This window comes from Callorhinus ursinus, unplaced genomic scaffold, assembly GCF_003265705.2.
Source record: "Callorhinus ursinus isolate GAN/ISIS: 27379988/994484 unplaced genomic scaffold, GSC_fseal_2.0 scaffold19, whole genome shotgun sequence".
Taxonomy (NCBI): Eukaryota; Metazoa; Chordata; class Mammalia; order Carnivora; family Otariidae; genus Callorhinus; species Callorhinus ursinus.
In genome coordinates, this window is record NW_027397081.1 from 8,749,463 (window position 1) to 8,776,093 (window position 26,631).

The 26,631-nt window shown below is 37.3% G+C and overlaps 1 protein-coding gene and 1 pseudogene across 8 annotated transcripts in view; both read left to right on the top strand.

Moving 5' to 3' along the window:
* LOC112840328 (DNA primase large subunit pseudogene) overlaps positions 1-26,631 on the top strand; it is a 122,262-nt pseudogene that overhangs the window by 65,284 nt on the left and 30,347 nt on the right.
* SIK2 (salt inducible kinase 2) overlaps positions 1-26,631 on the top strand; it is a 121,767-nt gene that overhangs the window by 37,808 nt on the left and 57,328 nt on the right. The window lies entirely within an intron of this gene.

Sequence of the window (26,631 nt, forward strand, 5' to 3'; positions counted from 1 at the left end):
TTAATCCCCCTGTTTTCAGTGTGGTATCCCTGTCCTCAGCGGTGCCTTACATCTAGAAACCCTGTGTTTCTAGAGGGAGAAACAAACAGTTCTGTAGAAAGAGACTAAGCCTCCTCAAGAGACTAAGCCTCTAGATTTCTACTGGAGTGGAAGTCAGGGCACTCATCCAGTTACGTAGAAGGAGAGGTGAGATACAAAGATTGAATTGCTTCTTAAACTGGGGCACCTGGGTGGCTTGGTCCGTCAAGCATCCGACTCTTGGTTTTAGCTCAGGTCGTGATCTTGCAGTCGTGGAATTGAGCCTTGTGTTGGGCTCTGCATGCAATGCGGAGTATGCTTCAAATTCTCTCTCCCTCTCCCTCCAACTCACGCGCACTCTCTCTCTCTCTCTCAAATAAATAAAATCTTAAAAAAAAAAAAAACACCTTCAACTGATCACCCTTATTTTACCTTCACTAACACCAACTTTCAGTTGTACCATCAGTTCCAAAGTCCTTGGTGGATTCTGGGTAAATCATACTGATTTAAAGTGTTTTCCATTGCTGAGGCTTCAGGTTTCTCAAGTTGGTTGAAGTTTGTATTTCAATAATTAGATTTTTTTTTTTTTGGTTTCCAAATTCTCTAATTTGTTCTTTTTCCCATTTCCTGTTTTTCTTAGATGTGCTGTATTCCCTTATTTTGGGGAAGATATTAAACATATATATTTATCTCTAGATACTTTTTTCTCATCACCATATTTTCCTTTAAATATTTGAATATCAATATAACTTTTATGTTATTGTCTGGTAATTTCATCATTTCTGAATCTGTTTCTATTGTCTGTTTTTCTCCTGGTTTATAGGTGACATTTTCCTGCTTCTTGGTATGTCTAATACTTTTTTTTATTGGATGCTGGCCATTGTGAACTAAAGTTAGACTGTCATGTCTGGATTCTGTTTTCCTTTAAGAGTGTTGAGCTTTGGTAGACAGTTACTCACAGTTGTTTGATCCTTTCAAGTTTTGTTAAGGTTGGCATGAGAATATAGCATTTACGCTAGAGATAGGTTAGCCTCACTGCTAAGGTGTGATCCTTCTAAGATCTCTGCTGAGTGCTTTGAATGATCAGAGAGAACTCTCCACTTTGGCTGGTGGAAATTTGAATAATTCTCAGCCCATTCTGAGCTCTGGAAGCCATTCAACTGTAGCAGCCCAGTCATTCTTTGCCCAGCTTTGTAGGATTGTACCCTGTGCACGTCTTAGTATGTACAAAAGACTTGACTCCCCACACAGATCTGTAAGCTTTTTTTCCTGCATAGTTCCCTTCTCTCCAGAACTTTGCCTCACACCCTCCAGAAATCTCAGTCTTCTCGTTGTGATTCCTTCCCCTCTGCTCAACAATCCATCTCTACTCTGCATGGGATCTCCGTCCCTGCTCTAAAGTCCAGAATGTGTCTCCAGACAGAAGGCCAGATCATAGGCCTCGCCTCATTAGTTTCCCCTCACTCAAGATCACAGTCCCGTGTTGCCTGTTGTCCAGTGCTGAACTATTTTGGCCAGTTTTCTAGTTGTTTTAAATGGAGGGTACATCTGGTTCCTGTTACTACACTATGGCTAGAAGCGGAAGTCAACATACTTATTTTAAAATCCTATTCTGATTGTATTTTAACTCTTTCTTTGGGTATGTTCTTCATTTGTTGAGCCTGTGTTCTATCGTAAATGAGATTTGATTTACACTCCTCGAGAATTTGCTCATTCTGTGATTGGATAAGCATTTTTATAATTGAAATTCCTTGTTAGACTTTCTCCTGCCTCTGTGAATGCATCCTACTTGGGAAGAGGACTAAGACCTGCCATTGGAGTTTCCACTTGATTTTCAGTGAAAATAAAGGAGCAAGTAGAAAATATTTCTGAGCTAGATATCCTGGTGGCTGATCTGGGAATGAATGCTTCCCTTTTTTCTAGATGTCACCAGCCAGCTGGACACTGCCCTGTCTCTTTAAGATCTTGTACACATTACTCCCTCCTGGGGTCATATACCCTCTGTCATTGCCCAGAGAGGTTGTGCAGGGGATGAACATGGGCTGATTTGACTTGGCTGTACCCACGGTAGTATTCTGCTGATTTTCCCTTGGCCCTTTTCTGTTCCTGAATTCGACCTTTGGGCATGGAACACTGGTAGCTCTGTTGCCCTTCTTTGTGTTTCTGTTACCCCTTAAGATCCATGTTGATCTCAGCCTGTGATTTCCCTCTTTAATTTGATTTAGTCTGTTGTACATCACAGAATTAGTCCCAGGGTCTAGCTCTTCAATTCCTTTTGTCTTGTGTGACCACTGATTAACTTTCTGTCTTTTCCAGGATTTGATATAGGAAGGGAAAACCAGCCAGTTCTCAGTCTGCCATCTTGAAATAGGCAGAATAATCTCTTTGACCCTGTCTATGTTCAACCATTTTATAATAGCTTTTCAAATATCAGGGTGCTTTTTTTAATAAATATCTGACCTTTCCATTGGCAAACAGTAATTGTATATTGCTTCTTTATCCCATTGTGGGCCATTTATTTGGCTCTTCAAGAAATAATTATTGGGTTTCTTCTCTAGGTATTTGAGGATGAGGGTATACTCCCCTAAAGGGAGAATTAAAGATACAACTATGGTATAATATGGGGGCACCTGGGTGGCTCAGTCGTTAAGCATCTGCCTTCGGCTCAGGTCATGATTCCAGGTCCTGGGATCGAGCCCCGCATTGGGCTCCCTGCTCGGCGGGAAGCCTGCTTCTCCCTCTCCCACTCCCACTGCTTGTGTTCCCTCTCTCGCTGTGTCTCTCTGTCAAATAAATAAATAAAATCTTAAAAAAAAAAAAAACAACTATGGTATAATATGGTATTTGGTGAGTGCTATTAGAACGTACAAGAAAAGTTCTGTAGAAAGTCAGAAAACAATAGGCAATCATTAACAAGCAGAGATAATATTTGCAGAGTGTAGAGTTACAAACTTACTGCAATATAGCATCTGGTAAAGGTCACCAGTGACCTAATAGCCAGATCTACTTCTTTTTAGTCCTCACTCTTTGTCTTCACTGCAGCAACTTGACACTTAGAAAGCACTCTCTTTTTCTTGGAAATTTCCTTCTGTGATACTACGTTTCTATTCCTGCTTTTAAGACTTGTCTATCTCCTTGCCATTTGCAACAACGTGGATGGAACTGGAGGGTGTTATGCTGAGTGAAATAAGTCAATCAGAGAAAGACATGTATCATATGACCTCACTGATATGAGGAATTCTTAATCTCAGGAAACAAACTGAGGGTTGCTGGTGTGGTGGGGGGTGGGAGGGATTGGGTGGCTGGGTGATGGACACTGGGGAGGGTATGTGCTATGGTGAGCACTGTGAATTGTACAAGACTGATGAATCACAGATCTGTACTTCTGAAACAAATAATGCAATATATGTTAAGAAAAAAAAAAGATAGCAGGAGGGGAAGAATGAAGGGGAGTAAGTCGGAGGGGGAGACGAACCATGAGAGACGATGGACTCTGAAAAACAAACTGAGGGTTCTAGAGGGAAGGGGGGTGGGGGGATGGGTTAGCCTGGTGATGGGTATTAAAGAGGGCACATTCTGCGTGGAGCACTGGGTGTTATGCACAAACAATGAATCATGGAACACTACATCAAAAACTATTGTTGTAATGTATGGTGATTAACATAACAATAAAAAATTATTAAAAAAAAAAGACTTGTCTATCTCTCTCATTTTCCTGTCCCCTAAGAGAAAGAGTTCTGTGCATTTGCCCACGGCGAGCACCTGTAATCCGAAAGCCTTACTGCCTTTAGGAAGATGATTCTCAAATCTTTGACCTGAGCCTTTACAGTAGCCTGAACTCCAGATTCTTACTTTCTGCCTTAATATCTGGAAAATAAATTACAAAGCTGAGCTCATTACCTTCTTCTCCTCTAAATAAGCTCTTCTTGTGTCCAGAGTTCTGTCACCAGTTGACCATGCTTACTGCCACTGAATATCTTCAACTCCTCCTTCTTCGTGTTTGCCTAGTCTTACAGATTTTTTCTTGGAAATATTTCTCATTTCTGGTCTTTATATTTTCTTTAGTTCCTCATCAGTTCACTTGGGGCTCATGATTAGCATTCCAAGTGCTCTTTTGCCTCCGGTATTTCCCTTATTAATCTATCCTGTGCACAGTTGCCAATTTAATCTAAACCTAATTCTTTCACATTCTCATGTTTTGTCTGCTCTTAAGTACCATTATCAGTTTATGTATCTTTCTCCTTCTCTACTATGATTTTCTCGAGAGCAGGATCTATATCTCTGCTATCTATATCTCTGCTATCTATCTCTACTCATTTTCTCTACCCTCATTACCCATTAGAGTGTCTGGCACATAAGAGGCACTCGGTAGTTGAGTGACTAAGACTTGCTTTGTTTTTAAGGTATATTATATTTTAAAAGGTAGAGTCGTCAGGCAATCATTACAAATGTGTGAGTAGATTTTATTTTTCAGTAACAACATTTTGATAGTGGACTAATAATTTTTGAATACTGATTTTATTGATTGACAAAAAGTAAACAAGTACCTTGTGAACCCCCCCAAAAAAACCCTATCAGCACTATAGTAAGGCATATATCTAAGACATATATGTCTGCCACAGTGTCAAACAGATATAGAAAATACTATTTCCCCAAAGGAACTGAGAAAAAAGGAAACATTTTTCCTAACATATTGGCCACATGGCATGTTTCTCATTTTCTAAATGACTGCTGTCAGCATTTGTCTTGCTGAGAGCAGTATTATTATCATTGATTTCAGAAAATTCAAATTTGTTTGGAATGAGAAAAGCTCTGCTACACATTCACCTCTTAGTTTATTTCCAAACTTCTATCCTAAGTGTACAATATGTCTGAAGAAGGGGACAGTGAAAAGACTCAGAAACTGTCACGAGAAGATTTTGCTTTTCTACGTAGCATGAGGAATTTGACTTACACATCTAACACTGCTTTATTGACTAACACACTTAAAAACTTTCTGAACCTCTAGTGTTTAATTAGAGTGCAGATAGCATGGTTATAGAAAATTAGAAATTCATAAAACGTGTTTTCATTTTTTGTTCCTATCTAGTCATTCATGTACATGGTTTTCCTTTTTTTAAAAATTGAAGTGTAATTTATGTACAAAAAGTGCACAATCTTAAGTTTATAGCTTGATGAACTTGATGAATTTTCTGCATATGTGTCCTCTTAGGTAACTATCTCCTAAGAATAGACAGAGAACATTTCCATCACTCTAGAAAGTTTCCTTGCAGTCAGAATCCCCACAAGAGTTACCATTGGTCTTACCTCTGTCACCATAGATTAGTTTTGCCTGTTTTTGAATTTCAGATAAATAGAATAATATTCTTTTGTGTCCACTTCTTTTACTCAACCTTATGTCTGTGAGATTCATCTATGTTACTGTATAAGTAGTTCCTTTTCTTTCATTGATATTATATATTTTTTAAGTTTACCTTTTATGTTTGACAAAAGTAATGTATTTATTGAAGAAATTTTGGAAAATATGTAAAAGGTAGGAGTGAAGGTGGGGAGAAGGGAGAAAAAGACCCTTTGGTGCCCCAAGACAAATATCTCTAAGTTTTAATTTGTTTCTTCCCACTTTCATTCTTTGTATATATACATAGTTTTCTGTGGTTGGACTCATGATCATATTTAAGTAATTATATACCCATTTTTAATTACATAATATATATAAGTATTTTTGGAGTCATTGAGCAATTCATCCTTCTGCTTAGCCCTGGCTGAAATTACTAATGGGCTGGAATTTTCATTTATTCAATTAGTAGTTCAGCAGATACTTGTTCAGCCCTGTTGTATGTCAAGCACTGTTCCAGTCACTGTTGTACATGCTAGGACCACTAGAGCAGGGGATAAAACAGGCAAAGTCTCTGCTCTAATGGAGGTGACAGTCTACAGTGTGGGAAGATGCACATTAAAAAAGTAGAAGTAAACGAGGAATGTTCAGGTAGCAATAAGTGCTGTAAAGGGAATGCATGGATATGGAGCTAAAGGAATTCTCATGTACTGTTGGTAGTATGTAAAATATTAAATAAATTCAAAAATAAGTATACCCTGTGACCTAGAAATTTCACTCTATTTCATGTACAGTACACTAGGATGCACCTAAAAGAATGTTCACAGCAGTATTTTTTTAACTTTTTTTTTTTTAAGATTTTACTTATTCATTTGAGAGAGAGAAAGAGAGAGAGCATGCACAAGCAGGGGGAGTGGGAGAAGCAGACTCCCTGCTGAGCTGGGAGCCTGATGTAGGTAGGGCTCGATCCCAGAACCTAGAGAACAAGACCTGGGCCAAAGGCAGATGCTTGACCATCTGAGCCACCCAGGCGCTCCAGCAGTATTATTTTTAATCGTCCCAAACTAGAAACAGCAAAATGTCCACCAACAGTAGAATGGATAAATACATTGTGATATATTCATACAATAGAATACTATTCAATAATAAAAAAACAATGTACTACACTCTATGAATGACTCCTAAAAACGTGTTACTGAGGGAAAGAAAACACACAGAAGAACACATTCTATTTCTATAAAACCCCAAATATGTAAAAACGAAGCTATATTGTTTGGGGATACATCCATACTACAATTACGTTCTAAAAAAAAAAAAAGAAAAGAAGTGATTACCATAACAGGATAGAGTTATCTCTGAGAAGAGGGAGGAAGTTGTGATTTTGCAGGGGAAAGTGGGAGAGGTGCATCTGGGATGCTGGAAATACTCTAATGTTATTTCTTGATGTTAGTGGTGATTATATGGGTGATTATAGTAAACTGCGTGTTTATGTTTTAGGGACTTCTGCATTTGTGTTTTATATTATATTTCAAACAAAGCAGTGGGATGATAGCATAGGTATATTTCGTGTGTGTGTTCCTTGAGAGCTTTATTGAGGTGCAGTTGACATACCGTAAGCTTTCTCATGTTCCTTTGTAGTCCTTCCCTCACCTGTCCCTCCTCATCCCCTCACCCCAGGCAACCACTGATTCGCTGTCACTATAGATTAGCCTCTGGAATTATATATAAATGGAATTATAGATACATATATATATGTAGTATGTACTTCCATTTTTGTCTGGTTACTTTCAGTCAGCATAATTATTTTGAGATTCATCTGTAGTGTTGCATATATCAGTAATTCATTCCTTTTAATGCTGAGTTGTATTCCCTTGTTTAGATATACCGCAGTTTACCTCTTCACATGTTGATGGATGTTTGGTTTGTTTCCAATTTCTGGATGTTACAAATAAAATTGCTAGAAACAGTAATGTACAAATCTGTGTATAGATGTATACTTACTTTTCTCTTGGTTGAATACTTAGGAATGAAATGGCTGGATCGTATGATAGGTGTATATTTAACTTTCTAAGAAATACACTTTTGTACCCACTCCACCGCCCCCAGCTCAAGAAAATATTTTAGGCCAATAAATATATTTCTGTAAAATTATTTAAGTCACTATGTAGTAATCCATCAATTAAACCTAATGTGTTTAACCAGTTCTTTGCAGATGAGCATTTAGATCTTTTCTATCATTATAAATAACATTACCATGAATGTCCTTAAAACTAAATCTTTGAACATGTTTTTAATTCTTTAAGATAAATGACTAGAAATGAAATTTCTTAGCCAAACATTCGAGCTTTTGTTACAGATTGCCTTCTAGACATATGACAACTTAAATCTTCGTCAGATTTTTTCACTTGAAAACTAAATTTATGTCAGATACAATTAGTCAAAACTATATATTAGATAGTCAAAATATTCCTTTTGTGTAATGAAGCATTTTATTTTACTTTCTTTGGGATTATAGGTGAAAATAAGTCTAGAGTCATAAAAAATGTTTTTTTCTATTTGTATCATACAGTAAATGAAATTTCTCTTTCTGAATCAAATGCAGCTATGAAAGAATTGCCCTTAGAATTAGAGAATCAGTAAAGTTAAGAGATAAATTAAGAGATGAGAAAAATAAATTGCAAAATACTATGTATGGTATGATTGCATTTAGGTTTTCAAGTAATTACTATTTAATAGCTCTTACTGTTTAAAGCAGTTTATATATAATACATGGTTTATATTGATATGACATCTTTATATGACAAATATACAAACAATGTTTATATTTCATTATAGATGCATATTTTCATAGACAGGGAAAAGTTTGGAAAATCTAAATTGAGCTGTTCAGTTGTGTCTGAGGGGTGGGATTATAAGGGGGGCTTTCATTTGTACTTTGTGTGTTTCTGTGTTTGAAGTTTTTTCACAGTAAGTATGCACAGCTTTTACTATTGGAGAAAATAAGTATATTTTCATTTGGAAAAATATGAGATAGCTCTGCAGTTTGAGTTCAGAAGACATTTTAGAGTGTAGATCTTTTGGAGAAAGTCCAACTAGACGGGAGGCTGTGACAAGTATATCCTATTGCTGGAATATATGTCTTGTTTACCAATTATAATCTTCCTGTCAGTGTTTGTATTCTTGAATTGGTAGTCAGCAAAATGAATACTTTCTACTCTTCCCTAAATTCTGTCAGGCTACACATATTGTGTAATTGATATGTCATGTAGCTTGTCAGTTCCAGTGTTCTAGCGCCTATTATATTTCAGCATACTGCAACTGGTTAGGGTAGTGTCACATAGTTCCATTCTTTTTTGCGTGCATTTGTCTCTCCATCTGTGAGTACAGCATTTTGTTGATCCTTGCACATACTCCATTATCTGTCTATACTGACTTTGAATCTGCTAATCATATACCATACACTTTAGCTGGTGACCACTGTGCTCTAAAATAATATATTGTCATTACAAGTACGTAGCGAATTATTTTTTCCCAGATCAGTTAACATCTACCAAGATAACCACAGGTAACTGAGTGAATGTATTTGAATACTTGAAGTTTATAGTATTATAGTGGAAAAGACACTTAACTAGATATCAGGAGACTCATGTAATTATCCTAGCTCCATTTATGTACTTAAGAACTTGTATCATCTGCTGTATCATCTACTAATGGCTTGCTGAGGTAACGTAATAAGGAATGACCGTACACACTCATTCATGAGGATTAGGCAATACAATGTATGTGAGCGTGTTTTATAAATGACAAAGGACAATGCAGTTGTAGTTCTGACATCTACATCTACTTTTGTTGCGAGTCCTTGTGATGGCACAGGAGGTGGTAGTGGTGTCGTGGTGGTGGGAGCACAGAAGGCAGATAGTTCTAGTACTTCTTTTATCATCACTTTTTCATAGCTAAGATCTTTCTCTAGAATAGCTCTTTCATTTAAAAAAAAATTATTCTAGGAACACTCAGAAATCTTTGCACATCCAGAAGTTGATCTAGGGAATGAAGAGAGGCAGAAAAATATAATTTAGTGCTTTATTAATAAGCACTAATTCAAGGCATATGCAAATATAGTATTTTCTCAACATTAACTATAAACAGTTCATTAGTCTTTTTTTTTTTAAAGATTTTATTTATTTATTTGACAGAGAGAGAGACATAGTGAGAGAGGGAACACAAGCAGGGGGAGTGGGAGAGGGAGAAGCAGGGGAGCCCGATGCGGGGCTCAATCCCAGGACCCTGGGATCGTGACCTGAGCCGAAGGCAGATGCTTAACGACTGAGCCACCCAGGCATCCCCACAGTTCATTCGTCTTGAAAGCTTTATTGCTTGACTGTAGATCCTTTCCCCATAAAACATTGGATTAGATTTACATACCTTATATCAATACGCTAATCAGCTATCGCTTAATATCCTTAATTTAGATATATTTTAAATCTTAATGTTAGCAATGAATTATCGTTTTCTTTGGCTTTTCTGAGGAAGCAAATTTCAACTCATGATTTGGTTAAACTATCTCTGGTATGAACTTTCTGAAGAAGTAGAAGAAAATCTCTGACCTTTGCAGAAACACGTGACTATAAGTAGTTATATATCCTACTTGCTGTTCTTTAAGACCTTGAGAGAATTTTGAATTCAGTAAGAAAAGCTCTTATGAGGGGCGTCTGGGTGACTCAGTCGTTAGGCATCTGCCTTCAGCTCGGGTCATGATCCCAGAGTCCTGGGATCGAGCCCTGTATTGGACTCCCTGCTCCGCGGGGAGCTTGCTTCTCCCTCTCCCTCTGCCCATGCTGTGTTCCCTCTCTCACTGTGTCTCTCTCTGTCAAATAAATACATAAAATCTTTAAAAAAAGAAAAAAGAAAAGCTCTTATGAAATATCATTCCCCTAAGAAGCAGAAATGGTTCTTGCTTATCATTTTCAAAATATTTGTTGCATACCTGTTACAAAAATTATAATAATAAAATGCTCTAGTAGAGTTCTAACATCTTTGGCATAATTATTAATTTGGGGAAAGTCAAGACTAGGCATCTATATCTAAAAATATTATAACCATTTTGTTGATCATCTTCAATAATCATTTTCAACCTCTTCCATTTTTTTCTATTCAGACCTCCAGTGATTCAAACATCAAAATACAAATTATTATTATAGTTATTGTAATTGACCATGTTGCTTATTTTTCCTAGGTTATTTTATGTTTAAAATTGGAAAAATTCTTTTCATAAAATTATATAAGTTAAATGAAAGTAAAATAAGCTGAAAGCAAAGTTGTATTCAATAGAGCTGAAACCAGAGTGAGCTCTACTTTTATGTTTACCTAATAATATGGCTGGTCAGTGGTAGTGTCAGTCTTCTGGAAATAGTACTGTTCCATTATGAGTTTCAGCATAGAAGAAAAGTTGTGTTTTCTGTCTTGATTTTATATGTAAAAATTGATTTTTACTGCTTTTAGTGGCTCTCTTTTGGGGTTTTTTTGGATTTTTTTTAATATATAGTGTATTATTAGTTTCAGAGGTAGAGTTTAGTGATTCATCAGTTGCATATAACATCCAGTGCTCATTACATCACGTGCCCTCTTTAATGTCCATCACCCAGTTTCCCCCCCATCCCCCCCCACCTACCTCCTCTCCAGCAACCCTGTTTGTTTCCTGTGGTTACGAGTCTCTTATGATTTTATCTTGTTTCATTTTTCTCTCCCTTCCCCTTTGATCCTCTGTTTTGTTTCTTAAATTTCACATATGAGTGAGATCCTATGATAATTATCTGATTGACTTACTCTGCTTATCATACTACCCTCTAGTTCCATCCACATTGTTGGAAATGGCAAGATTTCATTTATTTTTATGGCTGAGTAGTATTCCATTGTGTGTGTGTGTGTGTGTGTGTGTGTGTGTGTGTGTGTGTACACACACCACCTCTTCTTTATCCATTCCTCTGCCGATGGACATCTGGGCTCTTTCCATAGTTTGGCTATTGTGGACATTGCTGCTATAAACATTGGGGTACAGGTGCCCCTTCGGATCGCTACATTTGTATCTTTGGTGGACCTCTTTTGTTAAGAACACTTCTGAGTTCAGGCTAGATTTACAATATTGTTAAGTTAACTAAAGCTACATATTCTTTACTAAAACACCTAATATTTCACATACCATGTGCAGGGAAGATTGGTCTTTAATTCACTGAAGTAAAATTAAATAAAGGTAATTTAAATTTGAGTTATACGTGTAGAGATCTGTAGGAATTAGATAGACTTTAACTGAGTTCTAAGGGAAAACTTGCTTGTTTTTAGTTTTAGATTTAAAAAATTCATTTAGGGGCACCTGGGTGTCTCAGTAGGTGAAGTGTCTGCCTTTGGCTTGGGTCATGATGCCAGGGTCCTGGGATCAAGCCCCTTATCGGGCTCCTTGCTCAGCTGGAAGTCTGCTTCTCCCTCTCGGTCTGCCCCCCCAAATCATGTGCTCGCTCTCTCTCTCTCTGCTCTCTCTCAAATAAATAAATCTTTAAAAAAATAAAAATTAGAAATGCATTTAAAAACAATAAACATAAATAAATTTAAAATAATATACTTATTTCTTTTTAGCGTAGTTGATGTATATAAAGGAAACCATTCACTGTATATTCAGACATTCAGCAGTTAACCATTAAACACCTATAATATGACAGACACTTTAGTTTGATTAATTTGCTTCAGTATAATAAGTTGTGATTTTGGCTTTGTCAGTGGCAAATATGTTACTCTGGCTAGGATGACTTTGCAGGCTCTGTAGCTTGCTTTTCATGGACTGATACTTTCATTATTTGTTTATTTATTTATTTAGTATAGTTGACACACATTGTTACATTAGTTTTAGGTGTACATGTTAGACTGTACTCACCACCAGTATAGCTACCATCTGTCATTGTACAATGCTATTACAATATCCATCATGGACTATATTTCTTATGCTGTACCTTTTATTACCATGATTTATTCATTCCATAACTGGAAGCCTGTATCTCCCAATCCCTTTCACCCATTTTGCCCATCTCCCACCCTTGTCCCCTCTGACACCCATCAGTTTGTTCTCTGTCTTTATAGGTCTGATTATGCTTTCTGTTTATTCATTTGGGGTTTTTTTTACACTCCACATATGAGTGAAATCATATAATATTTGTCTTTCTCGATCTGACTTATTTCACTTAGCATTATACCTTCTAGGTCCATTCATGTTGTTGCAAATGGCACAGTCTCATCCTTTTTGATGGCTGCATAATATTGCAGTGTATGTGTTTTGGGTGTGTGTGTACCACATCTTCTTTATCCCTTCATCTTATTGATGGACACTTAGGTTGCTTCCACATCTATTGTAATTAATGGTACAGTAAATACATGTATAGGGTGTATAGATCTTTTCAAATTAACATCTCCATTTTCTTTAGGTAAACACCCAATAGTGGAATTACTGGATCACATGGTAACTCTATTTTTAATTTTTTGAAGAACCTCCATATTATTTTCCACAGTGCCTATCCCAGTTTACATTGCTGGTTGTGCACAAGGGTTTCTTTTTCTCCATAAACTCACCAATACTTGTTATTCATTATTTTTAATTTTAGTCATTTTCACAGGTGTAAGAGGATATCTCATTGTGGTTTTGATTTGCATTTCCCTGATGATGAGTGATGTTGAGCAGTTTTTCATGTCTATTGGCCATTGGATGTCTTCCTTGGAAGTGTCTTTTCAGGTCCTCTGCCTACTTTTTAATTGGATTGTTTGGTTTTTGGGTATTGAGTTGTATGAGTTTTTTTTAAATGTATTTTGGATAGTAACTCCTTATCAGATCTATCATTTGCAAATATTTTCTCCCATTCAGTAGGTTTCCTTTGTGTTTTTTTGTTGGTTTCCTTCGCTGGCAAAAGCTTTTTATTTGGTGTAGTCCCAATAGTTTATTTTTGCTTTTGTTTCCTTTGCCAAAGGAGGCAAATCTAGAAGGATGTTGCTACAGCCAATGTCAGAGAAATTACTGCCTGTGCTCTCTTTTAGGATTTTTATGGTTTCAGGTCTCACATATAGGTCTTTAATTCATTCTGAGTTTATTTTTGTGTATGGTGTTAGAAAGTGGTCCAGTTTGATTCTTTTGTATGTAGCTGTCCAGTTATCCCAGAACAATTTGTTGAAGAGGCTGTTTTTCCCCCATTGTATGTTCTTGCCTTCTTTGTCATATGTTAACTGACCATTTAAGCATCAGTCTATCTCTGGGCTCTCTATTCTGTTCTGTTGATCTATGTGTCTGTTTTTTGTGCCAGTACCATACTGTTTTGATTACTACAGCTTTGTAGTATATTTTGAAATCTGGATTTATGAAACCTCCAGCTTTGTTCTTCTTTCTCAAGTTTGCTTTGGCTATCAGGGTCTTTTTTAGTTCCATACAAATTTTAGGATTATTTGTTCTAGTTCTGTGAAAAATGCTGTTGGTATTTCAATAGGGTCTGTATTGAATCTGTAGATTACTTTGGATAGTATGGACATTTTAACAATATTTTTCCAGTCCATGAACATGGAGTATCATTCCATTTGTTTGCGTCATCTTCAGTTTCTTTCATTACTGCTTTGTAGCTTTCAGAGTACAGATCTTTCATCTCTTTGGTTAAGTTTATTCCTGGGTATTTTATTCCTTTTGATGCAATTGTAAATGGTGTTGTTTTCCTAGTTTGTCTTTCTGCTACTTCATTATTAGTGTACAGAAACACTACCAATCTCTGGGTATTAATTTTGCATCCTGCACCTTTACTGTCTTCATTTATTCTAGCAGCTTTTTGGCGGAGCATTTAGGATTTTCTACGTGTGGTATCATGTTATCTGCAATAGTGACAGTTTAACTTCTTTACCAGTATAGGTACCTCTAATTCTTTTTCTCATTTGATTGCTGTGGCTAGGATTTCCAGTACTATGTTAAATAAAAGTGGTGAGAGTGGACATGCTTGTCCTTTTCCTGATTTTAGAGGAAATGCTCTGTTTTTCACCATGGAGTATGATGTTAGCTCTGGCTTTTTTATATATGGCCTTTATTATGTTGAGGTATGTGGACTGATGATTTTAATGGAAATTATTTGCTACTCCAAAAGCATTACATAAATGCCACATAAGACTAATTATTAGCTATACCAAGAAGCCAATATCGGCTTTTTATACAAATATGTACCCCATATAACTTTATGATTGAAGATGATGATGCATAGGTGCTTCTAAGATCTTATCTAGATACTTTCTTTAAAAATCTGTCAATTTTATTGAGTGTATATATATGGAAAAACATACAGTAATAAAAGTGGTAAATATTTATATATGTACATGTGCATATATATTGGTTTTTACGTATATAAAACAATGTGTGTATTTATACATATATAAAGCAATGTAATCAAATCCTGAGGTAACACAGAAAACATATAATCTTAAATTTTGTCATTGGAGACACTAAATCTATGGGAAATTGGTGGCTAGGGAGCTATGGCCAAAGTTAATCATTTCTGACTTTTTAACATCTTTACAGTCAATGGGTCACTCATATGTTGGGAAGATGTGGGAAGAAACGAATCAAAGAAATTGGTAGAGCACCAAAATCAAATCTCCTAGTTTGAGGTTTTGCCAAGAATCCTGGTGATAAACAGTATGTCATGAATATCATCTTGGGACTGTGTGCTGCCTTTGGCTCACTGTTCCACTTTTACACAAGTCATCGTGAAAAATACAGACCACTTAGATGTGAATAAGAGTAATTTGAATTTGTGTAACGGGGCATATAACTAATACCAGTGCTTGGAGAGAGAGAACAGCCAGATTCAGATGTCCTTGATTAGAAAGTTAATTTCTAAATTATTGGTAATCTAATAACAATAGCATTTATTGAATAATTACCATGTCCCAGGCCCCCTGCTACCTGTCTTGTATGTCCTGTCCCATTTAAACCTCACGTGGGTGGATATGTTACCGTTATCCCCATATAGAAGAGGAAAGGACGACCCAGTGGCAAGGTGAATGTGCCCACGGGGACATAGCTGATAAATGAAGAGGACCGGATTCAAACTCAAATGAGCCTTGACTAAAAACCCAAGCTCTTATTTATGTTTTATAGACCACAGACATCAAAATTATATTGGGTAGCTATATAAAAAGAGCTCTAGGTCCCATACCAGACCTGCTGAATCAGACTTCTTGGGTATAGGATCCAAAGCTCAGCATTTTTAGCAAGCTTCCCAATGTGATTTTTATGAACACTAATGTGTGAGAACCACTGTACTATACTATGTTGCTACATAGTTTAAATATGTAAAGATAAATAGTTGGGAATGATGGATAGGTGGAAGAATATTCTTGATATTAGAAATGATAGGAAATCCTGGCAGTGTGAGTAAATTCCCTATGGAGAAGCAATATTTGTAATATTGGGGAACATGGGTTGTAATATAGAGGACTTGAAGGACTTTGAAGTCTAAATTAAGGATTAAGACAGTGCTTTAGAAAAGAAGGAAGCTCCCAATAGATTTAGGAGTTGGGTGCTAATCTTTCCTGTTCCATTAACACTTTGCTCACATCTGTATCATAATACTGAAACATTTTATCTTTATTCTTTCATTAAACTGTGTTCTTGAGACTAGATATTCTGTTTTACTCATGTTGTGTCCCCATCTCTTAGCCCAGTCTCTAGTATGTAGAGATCCTTTATAAATGTCAAATTATTTCACTTTTTTTCTTTTAAAACTCTTAGAAGGCTCAAACTGAGCAGGAGTCCTTTTTGGGCCAATTTTTAGCAATTTGAGAGCCTTGAGCATCACATTCCTGTCTAGACCCACAGATCCAAGGAGGAGCTTCAAGCTGTGACCTGGCTTCCATGAACCAATCATTGAACTTCATTTTAACCCAACATTGAATCTTGAGTCTTTCCAGATGCCCCAGCAAGAAAATTTCCAGGAAGATACAGCAGTCTCTCTTTCCTCCTGCTTAGCAATACTGGTAGAGGGCTCAGTAACTTGAACATCAGCCCTGGGATCAGCTACCCTTTCCCTCCACCAGAAGGGCCAGTTCAAAAGCAAGACAGACAGGAGACCAACCAACTATAAAGGTAATAGGAAGAGACATTGTTCTTTCTATTTTGAAAAGACAGTTTAGTTGGAGATCCTTCAATCATATATACATTATAAAAATAAATTCAGACTTAAATTTGAATCTTGTCATTTCTGGAATCATTCTGGGAACCATAGAGTAAGAAAAGCAGCCTCTCATTTTCCTCTTCAGCTCAGAAGATGCTCAGTAACTTGACCCTCAGCCCTAGTACCATCTCTCCTTTGCCCTAGAAGAATTGTTCCAACAGCAGGAGAAAAAAGAAAATCCAACAAGAAGGGTATTGGAAAAGAGAATTGGCATTTTCAGAGAAGAGGCTCCTAACACTGGTTTAATGGAAGCTTGTCCTCCTCACAGGATGGAGATCAGATTGGACACAGACATGAATGTGCATATTGCCTTGCACAGAAGCTTTCTAAGAACTTAAAACAGTGAGAAATGGTCAATTGTAGCAACCGTATACAGATTTATATCAAAGAATCATATCAGAAAATAGATTTGATCCAATTTCAACGCTAGTACCAGAATGTTCCACTAGTAATTTTAGGATCACTGTGGAGCAAGCTGGGAGGTTTCTTTGATAAAAGTTGTCTTTTTTCGTTGTCAGGTCTGTCTTTTCTTCCAAGTTATCTACAATGTGTAAGTCATCTATATAGATTAAATGCCGTTCTGATTTCACTTTGCTTTATTCCATTTTTTTGGTTAGCCATTCTTTGGCACCTGTATGTTTTAGAATTCTAAAGTTAATTATAAGTTGGGATCCATGGTTAAAAATTTGAAACAGACAAACAAAAAACTGTGGGGAAAGCAAATATAGAAATTGTTTAGGGTAAAACATGATTGTGATAAAGCTTATGTCAGTAAGTATCTGCCCCATAACAATGATTTTATTATTCCCTCTTAAAGGATTTCTGCTTTGTTATTTCAGTGTTTTCCAGTACAAAATAAGCATGTTTAATGAGGAAGAAAAACTCTTAGAAGCTTTAATGATAGGATGAATTTTTATGGAAAAACAAAAAGGAAAGAAGAAACTTAGATGTCAGGGTTGGAGCAGCTGGTTTCCTTTTCTTTGATAAACATTTTATTCATTTGTTGAAATAATCTGATTGATGTATGATCTCCTATGCTGCAGGTTCTTACTGTCTGCAATAGAGAAGGCTCCAAGATTTGAGTCATTATTATTCAAACAGTATTTGGCCATTGTCAGCTTATTTAGTCAAAATAGGTACTAACTACATGCCTCTTTTTCTTTACTTATTTCTTGACTGAGTTGTTTGATTTTGTCATTTAGTACCCTGTTTATAGTTCTATCTATATAAAAACTCAGTTACAAGTTATTTCAAATAAAAGGTAAGTTCTTTAATATTATGCTATGTTTAATCAGCATAGAGAAACTTCTTTATGCATTGTATTACAATTCTAAGACAGGCATCTTGAGTAGCTTTTAAATTAGTTCCCCACACCTAAATGCAAGTGAGAACTGTACATTTTTCTGCTTGTCATCAACTGCCTCTTCTCCTCAGTCTTAAACCATGTTTCACTAACCATGTCCATCTGTAGTGTCTTATTAAGAATCTGTACACCCATCAGCTTCACACTTTTAGAGGAGTAAAGTACAAAAACCTCATGGAGACTATAACTTTATGCTTTATATGAGGTGAAATATTTCTCCCCAGGTAAGGCCTGCTTTTTTGTTTTTTTGGTTTTTTTCCACTAAAGATGCAGACCCTTTAGAAGATAATTATGAGTGTGAAATCTGATTCCAGAATACAAATTCCTTTGAGAGAAAATTTAATTAGAATATTTAAAACGTTCTGCAGTGCAGCAAACTATTTGTTAGATTTATCAGTGTATCCTTCATATATGTATAAAGTGTATACACACACACACACACACACACATAGACACACCCACACCCCCCACACAATGAAAGACACATGAAGCACAGGGGGTCTTTAAAGATTTTTTTACTGAAATATTTAAATTAAAATTTTTTTTCTTGCTTTGGTCACCTTATCTGCTAGTAGCCTCTGACACCTTCTTTATATAGGTCAAGGGATATCAGCAATTTCTTCATTTTTATTTTTTATATTAACTATTGCTTAAAGTCCACGTGGGCAATCTGCTGCTGACTCTTTTGGCTGTGTATACAGGGGCTTTTGAGGACAGTGATGATTGATAGTGGTAATAGATGTTACTGAAAGAACAGTGGCCTGAGAATCCTCTCTTGACTCCCTTGTGCTAGGTCAGTCAGAGGTCACTTCTCCGTGGTCCCGTAATAGCTTCTGCATGTCTCTCAATGCTGTACTTGCCATTTTATAATTACATGCTTCTAGGTCTGTCTCTCCTACTAGATTAAACTCCTTGGGGGCAACAAATGTTTCTTATTTATGCTTGTATTTCTGGTACCTGGTAGAGTCCTAAGCCCTAAGCATATTGTAAACACCCTATAAATGTTTATTAAGGAATTGAGAGAATTGACTCTCTAACATTGACGATTACTGTTTTGAACTAAAATTGTGCTTTTATAGACCAAGATAGTCAGCCAAAAACATATTTATATTGCTTTTAACCATTTCTCTGTTAGTAATAGTTTTAGTTTTTCATTTATTAGAGAATGTGTTATTTTTCATTTTACTAAGAATAGTTATTGACCTGAATGTATCCATACATTCCATATAGACTGCAGACAGTGTTGTTCAGTATATCCAGTGCTGATGGGCATTAACATAAGGACACTGTGTCCTAGTCATCATGGGACTTCAAGCTAGTTTGTTGCACATTCTCTATATGTACAACTCACCGGTTTCTAGCATGCTACCCCATGAGGACAACTGGAGTGGTACTTGTCATCATCCTTTATCTCTTCTTAGAGAAACTCATTAGTGGAAAGAGATGAGGACAAGTTGTTCATCAGCAAATAACCCACTCAATTTGTTTCTGAAATCCATTTGTTAACCTTTTGAAATGTCTGATCTGAAATTATGAGGTTTATGTGGAGAACAAAGCAGTTCAGGCTGACTGGAGCAGATTGTGGGGGAAGGTGGGTAGTAAGGAGATGGTAATACAAAAAGATAGTAAGGGCACAAAAAATGGGTTAGAACTGTTTATCATGGAGTTTCTGTATATTAACTAGGCTAAGGAGTAATATGGGCTAAATTAATGCCGTAAACATGGAAGAGCTATTGAGAATTTTTAAATGGAGGAATGAAGTAGAGTTCCCCTTTAGAAAGATTAATTTGTATTGGGATCGGGAGATGCACAACCATAGTGATTATTTTGATAAGTTTTGCAGTAACCCAGGTTGAAATGTAATTGGGGCTAATATGGGGTAATATCAGCAAAATTCGCTTGAGGGGGCTGAGTGGAGGAAAGAGGCACCAGATGGGAGAGGTTGCAGAGCAGAAACATCAAGCCCTTGCATTCTTTGCCAAAAGCTTAAGAATAAATGAAAGGTAAAAATGTGTCATGAAAGGATTTGAAAATCTAATGCTGGAACTGGACACCTTTTTGCCAAGTATAGAACATCTTTTTTTAATTTAAATTCAATTAATTAACATATAGTGTACTATTAGTTTCAGAGATAGAATTTAGTGATTCATCACAGTGCCCACTACATCACGTGCCCTCCTTAATGCCCATCCCCCAGTTACCCCATTCCTCCAGCCACCTCCCTCCATCAACCCTCAGTTTGTTTCCTATAATTAAGAGTCTCTTATGGTTTGTCTCCCGCTCTGATGCCACCTTACTTTTTTTCCCCTCCCTTCCCCTATTATCCTCTGTTTTGTTTCTTAAATTCCACATATGAGTAAAATCATATATTTGTCTTTCTCTGATTGACTCATTTTGCTTAGTATAATAATACCCTCTAGCTCCATTCACGTCATTGCAAATGATAAGATTTCGTTTTTTTAGTGGCTGAGTAATATTCCACTGTGTGTGTGTGTATACCCAGCACATCTTTTTTATCCATTCTGTATAGAACATCTTTGATGCATGATTTATTCTCTCTTAGGGGCCAGTTTGTTTGATACTGGTGACGTGATCATTTTGTTCACTTGCTATTTACTTGTACAATCTTGTTAAGTTATACTATCATTGCAGCCGTTCTTTCATCCTTCATCTGTTATTTTTGGCCCCTTTTACTTTGCAGTTTTAGTCTATTTTGACTTTCCCCCTTTCCATCTACCCTCACATGTCCTAAGACAGGGCTCGTTAAGTAGCAGAGAACATACTCAAACCTAACTCTAGTGAGGGGAAATACAGTGTAAGTTTACTTACTGTTTCATAGTAACTCATGGTAAGAAAAGCTTAAGTAAGCAGCATGGGAACTAGAAATCTAAAAGACTGTCTTTTTCTTAAAGGAGTTGTCTTGTTCTTCTTGCTACACATGTTTGTACCCCTGTTCTCTCTATCCTAGCTGGCTTCCTCGGTTTTTTTCCTTTTATAATGGCTCGTACAAGTTCCCTGTGTTAATAGACTCTCTCAGTTCAGTTCCTCACAACTAACTGGCAGCTTCCCTCCCTGCTTCTCAGGCCTAATATCCCAAGAGAGAGAATCTGATTCATTCAGCTCACTCAATCCAAGTCACAGTATCCTTCCTGATCCAGCAATCTTTCAGCTACAAATAGTAAAAGCCTGACCCAAATTGGCTAAAAAATGAAGAAATGTATTATTGCCTACAACAGGAAATTCAGAGGAAGGGCAGCTTTAAGAGTTGGTAGGTTGGAGACTCAACAGTGTCATAAAGAACCTTTCAGCACTCTGCCATCCGCAGGATTAGCTTTATCCTTAGTAAAATGCTACACCCATTGCAGGCACCACATCCAGATACAGCAACATCCAGGGAAAAGAATGGACATTTCTTCATGTGGCTTTTTCTTAGGAGTGAGAAAATTTTTTCTAAAATCTCTTCTGGAAGTGAGCAGCATTCCCTCATATTTCATTGGCCAGATTTGCAATTAGAGATTTGTTTGCATTAATAATCTTTGTTGGTAAGAAAGAGAAGCCACCAGAATATACCATTCCTAAACCAGTCACTGACAAGGGGGAGTAAGATTATCCAGAGACTAATCAGGCCCATCTCTGGACTTGGGATGGAAGTCCTTTTCCCCCATCTCTGGAATTGGTATGGAAGTCTTATATCCGGAGGGTAGAAAGGAATGGCAGTAAGAACAAGAGAAGTCCTTCTGTTCAGAGGTATATGTCTGTTTACATTGATGTATAAGCTCTTCCTTTAAAATGAAAATTACTGTGGGAATTTATCTGAAGAAAATTAGAGTTGTGTCAGGATGCAAGTTTACTACAATTATCTTTGGGTCAAGTATGTACCCCTTTCCCACTTAAGTTAGGGCCTGGAGAGGGAGGTATATACATAGTCTAAGACAAAGCCACTTTGTACTATGAGTGAAGACTGTCCCAAAAGGGCATGGGCAGGCAGATATTCTGAAATATATCTGGTGTATACCTCTTTTGGATCCATTTTCTGAGTTCTTGTAGACACAGTCCTTCCTCAGACCTTTTCAGTAAGTAATACATTGATTTCAGTGAAACAATTCTTCTTACTACTGTCAGAAAAAAATATTGAGGGGCGCCTGGATGGCTCAGTCATTAAGCGTCTGCCTTCGGCTCAGGTCATGATCCCAGAGTCCTGGGATGGAGCCCCGCATCGGGCTCCCTGCTCAGCGGGAAGTCTGCTTCTCCCTCTGACCCTTTCTCTCTCTCTCTCTCTCTCTCTATCTATATATATATATATATAAATTAAATAAATAAATCTTTAAAAAAATAAAATTAGTTTTTCTTCTTTCATCTGCTTATAGTGTTTGAGCTAGTTCTGCATAATCTTGTCCTTTTCATTGTTTTTCTATGAAACTGTTTTTGAAAGACTTTCAAAGTTTCTCAGGGAAATCATGTCTTTTTACTATTTTTCACCATGGGAAGATGTTGGGAGGCATAAACTGGTACAGGGCAGACTGGAGTGTGGGAGAGATGAAGTAAGATCCCAGATGTTCTTTTGGGATTACTTCTGACTGTAGGAAATGGGATAGCAGTCAGGATATTATAAACTGCCTTTTGTTTCCCTGCTCGTGACGGTCTAACTGCTTTGAGTGATTCTGATGAGCACAGTTGGAATAGGGGAGTTCTTACTGCTTACGCATTATCTTATCTTACTCTTATCTTTCCCTTTTTCCTCCTTGGCTTGGGGCTTCAGAGTGCTCTCTAGGAGGGAAGATACAGTCTTAAGGGATTTACACATCTGAAATATTATTCTAGTTTCTGGTCTAGCATGTAAGGAGCTTGGAAGTTGTCACTCCACCCTAAAAATAAGTAAAAAGCTGAACAAACTAAAAAATCAACAGTGCTTCTTTGATTCATCAAAGTGAAGTCACAGGGCAAACCACTGCCCTCAAAATTAGAGAGACAGACAGACAAATGCAGAGAATCACATCTTACCAGAGCAGAAGCCCACAAGCAGAAAACTCTGCAGGAACCAGCCTGGGATAGAAAAACCTGAATGATGAATTGCTAGAAGCTCAGTGTGGACAAGTCTGAGAGTTAAAAAACTTATGGGGCAGCGGGGATGGGAGAGCACATTTTTGGGAGTTTTCCCTCCAGGAGCTCTATCAGGTTCTTACAGTGAATATCAGAAAAACGTCTCCTTCTGCTCCTGGTGGAAGACAGAAAAAGTAACCATTTTGTAATATGTTAGAATATTCTGTTCTTCTTAAAAAGGCCTGCCCTCAAGAGAAAAACTATTTTACAAACTGTAACCTGCTGGGATTTTATAGAACCTAACCAACCTGGGGGGAGAGAAACACCCAACTCTAGCCCATTCTAGCCATTGTGTCCCATCTAAGGTGGAGGTTGGGGGAGGACCAAGAAGTACTTAGGAAAAGACTGAGACCTAATCCTACAACTATAAAATGCTTCTCTTTCCACCCATACCTCACCACCATACCACTACTGGCTGTTTTCTCCAGTTCTTTTCCTGGGTAAGTGGAGTTCACTATTTACCAGAGTTCCTTTTACCCAGTACGTCAAGTCCAGCTTTCAACAAAAAATTACAAGGCATACGAAAAGGCAGAAAATCACAGTTTGAAGAGACATAGCAAGTGTCAGAACCAGACTCAAATATGGCAGAGATGTTGGGATTATCAAACTGGGAATTTAAAACTACTGTGATATACTAAGGAATGTAATGGAAAAGAAGACGACATGCAAGAACAGATGAGTAATAGAAGCAGAAAGATGGAAATTCTGAGAATCAAAAAGAAATGCTGGGGGGGAGGGGAAGAAATGCTAGAGATCAAAAACACTGTAACAGAAATCAAGAATGTCTTTGAACTCATTAGACTGCATATGGCTAAGGAAAGAACCTCTGAGCTTGAGGATATATCAATAGAAATTTCCAAAACTGAAACACAGAGTTTTTCAACATGCGAAAACTGTGACAACTACAAATGTGTAATGGGGAAAGAGCGAGATAGAAAGGAGCAGAAGCAATATTTGAAACAATAATAACTGAAAATGTCCCCCTAGACACCAAACCACAGATCCAGGAAACTGCTAGAACACCAAGCAGGATAAATATCAAAACAACTATGCCTGGACATACTGTATTCAAACTGCAGAAAATCAAAGATAAAGAAAAAATCTTGAAAGAACCCCGGGGCGGGGGGGGGGGAACACCTTTACCTATAGAGGAGCAAAGATAAGAATTGTAACAGCTTTTCCTCAGAAACCAAGCAAGCAAGAAGAGAGTAGAGTCAAGTATTTAAGTGTTGAGGAGAGGGCGCCTGGGTGGCTCAGTTGGTTAAGCAACTGCCTTCAGCTCAGGTCATGTTCCTGGAGTCCCGGGATCAAGTGCTCAGCAGGAAGTCTGCTTCTCCCTCTGACCCTCCCCCCTCTCACGCTCTCTCTTAGTCTCTCTCTCTCAAATAAATAAATAAAATCTTTAAAAAAATAAGTGTTGAGAGAAATACATTTCTTCAGTTGCATTGGCTCTAATCTAACCAAACAGACCACAGTTAAATTAAATCTGACCCTTTACCCACAATCCATTGAACCACGTTCCTAAAATAGTGGACTTGGGAAAATGGTTGAAACAAGGAAGAAAGGACTAGATCCAGATACTGTAGGAATGTCATGTACTACCAGTGATGCTTTGAGGCAAGCATACATCAGGGATAGGATGAAATGATCAAAGTAAGGCCAAAGTGAGTGTGAGACTTAGAATCAATATTTAGAAATGGCAGAGGACCACTATGCCTGTAGTCCTGTTTCTCCTGGATTTTGGTTTTGCAAGTGCTGCTCTCTAAGTTATTAGACCACCATGAAGGGTCAGAACCTTGGAGAGTTCCAAACAGCTGGGCAGAAACTTTAATATGTCAATGTAACTACCTCAAGGGCATGAAGTAGACAGGACGAAGGCTCTTAAAATAGATGAAGCAACCTTCTTGTTTGCTTTCTATTAAAATCTCCAAGGCTTGAAAGGTTGGCCTCTGCCTCCCTACAACTTCATGGAGTCTTGGTGGGGCTAAGGATTCCAGTCCACCTTGTGGAACAAGCGCAAAGCCATCCTAGTTGCAGTGGGATTTTTGTTAAATTCTGATGTTAGAGTGACATAGGGGTTCCTTTCAGACACTTGTGTTTTCTCCTGAGGATATGGTATTGCTTCTCTATGTTATGTCCTGATCTAATATAAAGTTAATTGAACTCTTTGGTGGGGTTGGGAGGGTGGATTTGCCTAAAAGTTGTTTTCTAGTAGGTACTTCTGTTTGTAACTGAAAGATAAAGAAGATGGTCTGCATTTTAGAGGTAGTCTATTAAAGCCAAAGTAGGTTCAGGCTATTGCCAGCTACAAAACACTTTTGCAATATAAATTCAGTCTGATTAGCCCCCTCTAATTTCAGTAATCTGGTTTGTTTTGTTTATTGTTTGTTTTGGGGCCCTGAAAACATCCAAACACATATTTTCATTGTTTTTCTCTTTCTCTTCAGTCTTAGGGCATGTTCATGGTTTTCACATCAGATTAATGCCTTTTTTTTTTTTAAAGTAGACTCTACTTCCAACATGGGCCTTGAACCCACAACCCCGAGATCAAGACTTGCATCCTCTGCTGACTGAGCCAGCCAGGCGCCCCAAGATTAATACTTTCTGATGTTTCAATTAAAGCTTCACCTGTTTAAAAAAATTTTCTGTTTTAACCAATCCACATTTATGATGCCATATTAGGCTAAAAATGGAACTTGAATGTGAATTTCAGGAAACACAGAACTAATAAATCCTGGGGGTAATAGCAAAGGGCAGAAAATGATATGAAAATCGAACTTATTGCAGAGAAGAGCTATCACATATTTATACTCGACTTCAGGTCCAAGATATATTCATTATCTTTTTCTACTCTCTGAGGAGAGGAGAGATAGAGCAAAATTCCTAAATAGCTGATTTGCAATGCCATAGATGAATATAGTCTCTAAAAGTGTGTGATGACAGAGGGCGTCAGGATTTCATGAGCATTCGAATCAGATTTTGGGGATAAGAAAAGTTAGATTTAGTATGGATAACAATAGTAAGTATTAGTGAGAAAGATACAGGATTGTACCAGAGGTTTGTGCCTCCTTTAGGAGGCATCCTTTAAAACACTTATTAATTTATTAATGGTTAGTTACTTAATAAAAGAGTATTACCTTTTTAAACGATGAGGTTGACCCAGTTTGTGGTTGTGAACAGAGTGGACTGACTGAACTTAGAGTTCACACTACATGAATTAAAACACTAATTTCAAGAAAGTCTCCAAGTGGAGACTAGACACTATGGCTAGAGACTATGACACAATGGAGGAGAGCCAGATGTCAAAGATGACTGTGAGGCAGGGGCACCTGGGTGGCTCAGGTGATTAAGTGTCCAACTCTTGATTTCGGCTCAGGTCATGATCTCAGGGTCATGAAATCGAACCTGGTGTCAGGCTCTGCACTGGGCATGGCGCTTGCTTAAGATTCTCTCTCTCCCTCTCCCTCTCTTCTGCCCCTCCCCCCACTCTAAAAAAAAAAACATGGCTATGAGGAAAATATTGGTGCCATTAATAGGAAGGAGGAAGTTAACATAGGAAAGCAGAAAGTAATGAGTTC